This window comes from Astyanax mexicanus, chromosome 8, assembly GCF_023375975.1.
Source record: "Astyanax mexicanus isolate ESR-SI-001 chromosome 8, AstMex3_surface, whole genome shotgun sequence".
Lineage (NCBI taxonomy): Eukaryota > Metazoa > Chordata > Actinopteri > Characiformes > Acestrorhamphidae > Astyanax > Astyanax mexicanus.
In genome coordinates this window covers 5,390,882-5,397,952 of record NC_064415.1, presented here as the reverse complement: position 1 = coordinate 5,397,952, position 7,071 = coordinate 5,390,882, and the positions used below count along the sequence as shown (strand labels likewise).

At 36.4% G+C, this 7,071-nt stretch overlaps 1 protein-coding gene across 1 annotated transcript in view; it reads right to left on the bottom strand.

Moving 5' to 3' along the window:
- The window catches only part of LOC125803775 (E3 ubiquitin-protein ligase TRIM39-like), a 109,098-nt gene that overhangs the window by 97,752 nt on the left and 4,275 nt on the right, over positions 1 to 7,071 (bottom strand). The window lies entirely within an intron of this gene.

Sequence of the window (7,071 nt, the reverse complement as noted above, 5' to 3'; positions counted from 1 at the left end):
GTTAGCGCTTGTTAGCGCTAGCTGTTTGTTATTTTGCTGTGGTAGCGGCCACCAGCAACCTATGGAAGCCCATTCCCGCCACCTAAAAAAAATAAATAATCCAGCAAAATGTTTTTTTATTATTATTAAGTAAACTGCTATCTCAATATTTTGAGATACTAAGTCAATATTTTGAGATACTAAGTCAATATTTTGAGATACTATCTCAATATTTTGAGATACTAAGTCAATATTTTGAGATACTATCTCAATATTTTGAGATACTAAGTCAATATTTTGAGATACTAAGTGTTGTAGAAAAGAAAATGAAAGGTGGGCTACTCCCACCTCTCGTCCGGGGTACAACTCCCCTGCGTGTTCGTTTGATAGAGAGAGTCAGACAGGTGGAGTGAAGTTGAAAGCAAACCAGGTATTTATTACAAAGTGCTGAATATTCAGGAGAACCCACACATGAAAGACCGTCTAACAGCCGTCCCAGCATAAGTTCTGACCCCCCTCTGATCTGACTCCATGTTTTATACCCAAAATGACGTAAGCCTGTTGATGAGGCGTTGTTAAAATCATCTCATGTTAGCATGCACGTGTCTGACTGGACCACTAGTGTTTGACCTTGACTGTGTTCTTCCATCCTGGCACTATCTGTGTGTGTGCGTCACCCCCCGCTTTGAAGCAGAGGTTTTTTAGGGAGGCACTCACTCACCAAAAGGCTGCTTTGATCTAATAGCCTTTTTGTAGCAAATTAGCCCCGTACCAGTCGAATTGATGACCGTTAGTTAGGGTCATGCAGTAAAACAAAATACTTCAAGCCTGAGCTACATCTCATATGTTATATGTTAATGTGGGTTAATTTGTCATATAATAAAGTCTGTGTTAGTCACATGCCTGATCAAACAATGTTTTACTATATATGTAAAGAATATATTGTGATTATTGGTTAATCTTCTATATAATTGCGTGTAAAATACACTGTGAGTAAAAATTATCAAATACAATGTGAGTATTGGTTAATGCCTATACAATACAAGGTTTCACACAATAATTATGTAATTATAGATACTAAGATAAGTAATCATTATTGAAAGATATTTGTCAATACACTCAAGGTAAAATAAACAGTTACTCTTTATAAGTCAATATTTTGAGATACTAGTAGGCTGTACAGAGGCAGAAGCAGGTGAGACAAAGATGCAAAATGGACACCATCATTGAGGACTACTTCAGACGTGGATTCACAAATCATGAAATATTGGAACTTTTAGAGGAATCACACAATATCAAAATAAGCCTCCGGATCTTGGACGAGGCTGAAGTTAGCTTCTTATTCGCCAGTGTCTTATTCAGATTTCCGTTCCACCTTAAATGCTGGCTGATCATTCGCATTTTAACAGTAAAAAACAGCATGTAAGCAAAGTGCTGTGCAAACGCTCTGAATAGGGGAGAACACAATGCGAGGGACAGAGTTTAACTCTGAGTGAAATATAATGTAAATAAAATTAAATATGAATTAAAACGTTATTGCTCTCACTTTTGGCCTAATTCCCAGGTCATTATCTACAGGTGGCCGCATGTATATTCAGCCAGCATTTAAGGTATCTCAAAATATTGACTTAGTATCTCAAAATATTGACTTAGTATCTCAAAATATTGAGATAGTATCTCAAAATATTGACTTAGTATCTCAAAATATTGAGATAGTATCTCAAAATATTGACTTAGTATCTCAAAATATTGAGATAGTATCTCAAAATATTGAGATAGTATCTCAAAATATTGACTTAGTATCTCAAAATATTGAGATAGTATCTCAAAATATTGAGATAGTATCTCAAAATATTGACTTAGTATCTCAAAATATTGAGATAGTATCTCAAAATATTGACTTAGTATCTCAAAATATTGAGATAGTATCTCAAAATATTGAGATAGTATCTCAAAATATTGACTTAGTATCTCAAAATATTGACTAAGTATCTCAAAATATTGAGATAGCAATTTACTTAATAATAATAAAAAAAAATTGCTGGAGTATTTTTATTTTTTAGGTGGCGGGAATGGGCTTCCATAGCAACCACTGTTCTAAGTTCGGCAATAAAGCAACTTTTAAACATCTTTCTCGGTCCAACCGGATGCTACAATACCCTGTAGTTGGTCTAAAGACACACAGTCCTCCCACAGTCTTCACTGAAGTATCTGTCCAGGTAAATAACGTGGACACAGCTTTCTTCTTCAACTTTCACTTTCTAACCAGTGTCTTAAAGAAACACTCTTTTATAAAGTGTTCTGAACTTACTTTTGTGTTCATGTCAATCTGTAATATCAAATCAGACATAAAATTAATGTTAACATGACCGTTATATACAGCCAAATACAGTCCAGCTAAGCGTGCAAGTGTTCCTACAGTAGGATATTAACTAGCATTAGCTAAGCAGGCTACTCTAAAGAGCTACGGCTTGACTAACGTTACCTTCCACTCATTTAGACATTAAACTGAGAAAATAACCAGTTCATGGATAATTAAGTCATACCTGGAGAACCGGGTTTAGCCAGCTTGTTGTCTTACTCTGCTAGCGTTCATCTGGCTAGATTGGCTGGCTGGGTAATTATATTAATAAGGCAAGCCTTAGCTAGTTAGCACAGTAACATACACCTTAAACTGAAATGTGATCTCTACTGATTTTGTGAATTCAATTTATTGTGAACTTCGGGAATCTTTAGGGAAACTATAGAAGGTTTTGTTCTTTTTGAAGAAAAAGTGTACTTCTTCTGTTACACTGCTTTAATTCAGTGTTTAATTATCTACATATATTTACTAAATGATGAATGATTATTGATTTATTTGATATATTGATCAGAGCTGCATACTGTAACACTGCTTTAATTCAGTTGTGTTTATTTATCTACATATATTTACTAAATGATGAATGATTATTAATTTATTTGATATATTGTTTAGAGCTGCATACTGTAACACTGCTTTAATTCAGTTGGTGAAGTTCAGGCTCCACCTGCTGGTTAAAACATGGAGGTGCATCAACCCATCCTCATGAGGTGGTGGGCGTGGCCTCGTGACGTCACCGAGGAGAAACGAAAGTTAAGTGAAGCTGCTTGATAAACAGAATTGAGCTCCTTCTTTCAGCAGGACATAATCTCTCATTTGAAGCCCTTTCAGTCAGGTAAACTCCACAGGTAAACTCTGAAGGAGCAGAAACACCTGGACGAGGGAGAAGAGGTAAAGCTGGTAATGTCTCTTAATCTTCTTCCTGTTTCTGCTGGAGATCCTTCCTGTTCAGCTCATTTCTAACATTCACTGCTCTTCTAGTTTCATCATTTTTATGAAGGTGTTTAAACTGCTTTAAGACGCTCACTTCTGTTCTCCAGCTCAAGCTGTTCACTTTAATTCAGTCCCAGAGTTCAGCTTTAACAGCTGGAATGTGGAGATGATCAGCAGCTGGATGGGTTTGATGGTGGAAAGTGTGAAACTGTTTACATTCACCAAGAATTACTAATTTACTGTTCTTCTTAATCTAATATTATTATTCCATGATCAAAATGTAATTACTATCTCCTCCCACAGCTTTTTAAATAGTAAAACAGAATTCTGCAGGATTATCTGACCTATACCTGATTAGGTTGCTTGTTATTTTTGGAGCATTATATCGTACAGTTTCGAAAACTCGAGAGGCAGCAGATAGATGGGGACAGGCAGCAGACAGAGGTGGAGAGGCAGCCGATAGGTGGGGGAGGGGCAGCAGATAAAACCTTAACAACCACTTAGTAAACCATTGCAACAGTACAGCACCCACTTAGCAACAACCTTGGATTCCATAGCAACCATGTATCTGTATGTTTTTGGACAATACTCCATCACCCAAAGTTTAGCCAAACGTTTTTGGATTTTTTTGGACATTTAGCCAAAAGATTATTAGTATAGCAACTACTCTTCACTGTTTTCAGACAGAAACAGCTTTTTCAATGTTATTAAAGTACTTTTCCAAAACAACATAAATGTTCTGAAATGATCTCTGTGCTCTCAGATCACCTTCACGCTGCTTCTCTGTGTCTCCTCAGTCAGTCATGGCTTCCTCCAGCAGTCTCCTGTCTGAAGATCAGCTCCAGTGCTCTATCTGTCTGGATGTGTTCACTGATCCAGTCTCAACTCCATGTGGACACAACTTCTGCATGATCTGTCTCAGAAAGTACTGGACAGTGTTGGGAAGTAACGGATTACATGTAACGGCGTTACGTAATCAGATTACAAATTATAAGTAACTGTAATCCGTTACAGTTACTGCTTCAGTAAGTGGTAATCAGATTACAGTTACTCTGCTCAAATAAAAGGGTTACATTGCGGTACTTTCCTATTTTTGCTCTTCCAATCCAACACTGACAAAACGCAAATAACATTTTGCGGTGAACACGCTCTGATATGACAGGGAACTCTCTGCCCCTCCTCCCGTCTCGCTGCACACACACACACACACAGGGAGGAGGGGCAGACAGCGGCTCCGCACACACAACGAGACGAAATTAACTGACATTTTGGTCAACGAATAAAAACGAGACGAAAATGTTTGGCAGGGACGAAATCCAATCAGAACTGATTTAGTTCTGTGAAAGGTAGTGACCAGTTAGGAAGAGATCCAATCACTGCTACTTTAGCGAAGGCGGAGTACCCGCCTCTCCTGCAGCAGCGCCGCGCGGAATTAAACTGTCGATACGGAGCTCGACTGGAAGTTAAATCGACAGAGTTCAGCAGGGAGAGAGAGAGAGGGGAGAGGCGATATATTTCTCTTTTGACGTCGCGAAAAACAAGATAACGTGTAAACCGCGTGGAGCGACTCCATTACCGGTAAAAACACCACTAATCTTTCAGCTTCTGCAGACCAGAGTCACACAGATCTCCATGCAGAGATCCGCGTTTTAATGCTGATGTTATTTCATGAGCTGATGTGTTTAACTCAGCAGTGCACTAAAACACAGAACTGATACAGAACCCTAACTCATTAAAATCAGATCATCTGTTTAGTCTCACAGTGGGAAAGATATAGCTAGTGTTAAATCAGCAGCAGGTCAGAAAGTAACTCAATAATATAACGAAAATAAAACAATAAAATAAGTGAATCTATGAACCCAAAAGTCTGTGTAAAGTTCCTTACAGCACTTTCTCATAAGTTTCTCACTTTAACTCATGAAGTCTCTCAGTACATCCTGAGAGCATCTCTACAGGACAGTGTGTGAATGTTTGTTCATTTATAGACTGTAGCTCCAGTAGGTGTGCTGGGTTAGTGCTGGAGATAAAACTAGATCCTTTAAAAGTTTTTGCATCTACAGCTCTGTTCAAACTATAATTTAACTATTCAGATGTTTTATGACCTGATTTCTAGAGCAAAAGTTTAAATGTAAAATATGTATAGTCACACACCTACAATAATAATAGTAATAATAATAATAATATACATTAAATCATATATAAATATATTTCACTTTCAAACATTAACAATATTACTCAAGTGGTTATTAAACGTTTCATTTTGTATACATGTAGAGTTAATAATTCAAGGGAACTGATGAAAAAGCATTTACATTTACACCCTTTACATTTTAGTCGACTAAATTTACTGTAATTTTAGTCGACTATATTCTTATGACATTAAGTCGACTAAAACTAAAAACATTTCAGATGACTAAATTGTGACTAAAACTAAATACTATTTTCGTCACAAGACTATAACTAAGACTAAATCACAATTTGTTGTCAAAATTACACTGGAGGCAAACCTGCAAATAGATAGCTTACAGTTGTTGTTACATTGTTTGGTTTTAAATGGTTTTATCATCAATTTATAGAAGTGTTTTATAAAATTGTTTGATGAAATGGTTTCATAAGTATTTTTATAGAGTGATTGAAAAGGCTGTTTTATTTGTTTATCTATTTGTTACATTCATTCAGGCTTAAAAAAATGACAATATTTAAAGTAATCCAAAGTAATCAGATTACGTTACTCACTTGAAGTAATGTAACTGATTACGTTACAAATTACATTTTGAGTGATGTAATCAGTAATCTGTAAGGGATTACATTTTAAAAGTAACCTTCCCAACACTGAAGACAGTGGCCTCACACTTCAATTACGTGGAATAAATGGGGTCAAAAATTTCTTTTAGAAGTAAATCTGTCTGAAAAATGTTCCCCACATTGAGCATTTTACTATGCATGATCAAGGACATCACACAGCATCTGAAATATGTCTATAGTTATAAGTTTTAATGAATTTGTATAACTGAGGTCAGACGTTTCTTGTAGAAGATTTTGGCTTCCTTGCAGAAAATCTCTAAATCCTGACAGTTTCAAGAATTAGATGGTATTATGGTCTGTAAACTGACTAGGTCACTCCAGAATCTTACTTTACTTTTTCTTTAACCGTTTCTTTGTTACCTTGATTGTATGTTTTGGGTCATTGTCATGCTGAAGACCCTTTCAGATTCATTTTCAGTGTTCTGGCTGAGGCCAGTGTTCTGAGGCCAATGTTCTGGCTAGTATGAGCCTTCTTCAGCAGTGGGACTGCAGGATCTTAGTCCATTACAACAAAGTGTGTTACTAATGGTTTTCTTGGTGACTATGCTCCCAGCTCCCTTGAGATCATTAACAAGCTCATCCATTCTTCCTAACAATCATCCGTACTCTACAATATCTTGCATGGAGCTCCAGAGTGAGGGGATGGACTGGTACTTTGTATTTCTCCCCATTTCAATTTTTTTCACCAGCAGTGTTCTCCTTCTCATTAAGCTTCTTGTATATTGTATATAATGTACAGTCTTGTTTATTTTTGACAATGCTTTGGTCTTGCCCATGGTGGTCAATGGATTTAAATGGAAGAGATTGCTTTCTTCAAGGGACAGAACTAATTTTTAATTTACTAACCTGTGGGGGGGCAGATGTATTGCTATGTAGCAGAGGATCAAATACATATTTTTCATTTAATCAAATACAAAATGAATATATGTGTTTTATTGAATGATTTTTACTGATTATTTGTTAATATTCTCTCTCCCCCTCTTTTTAAAGATAAA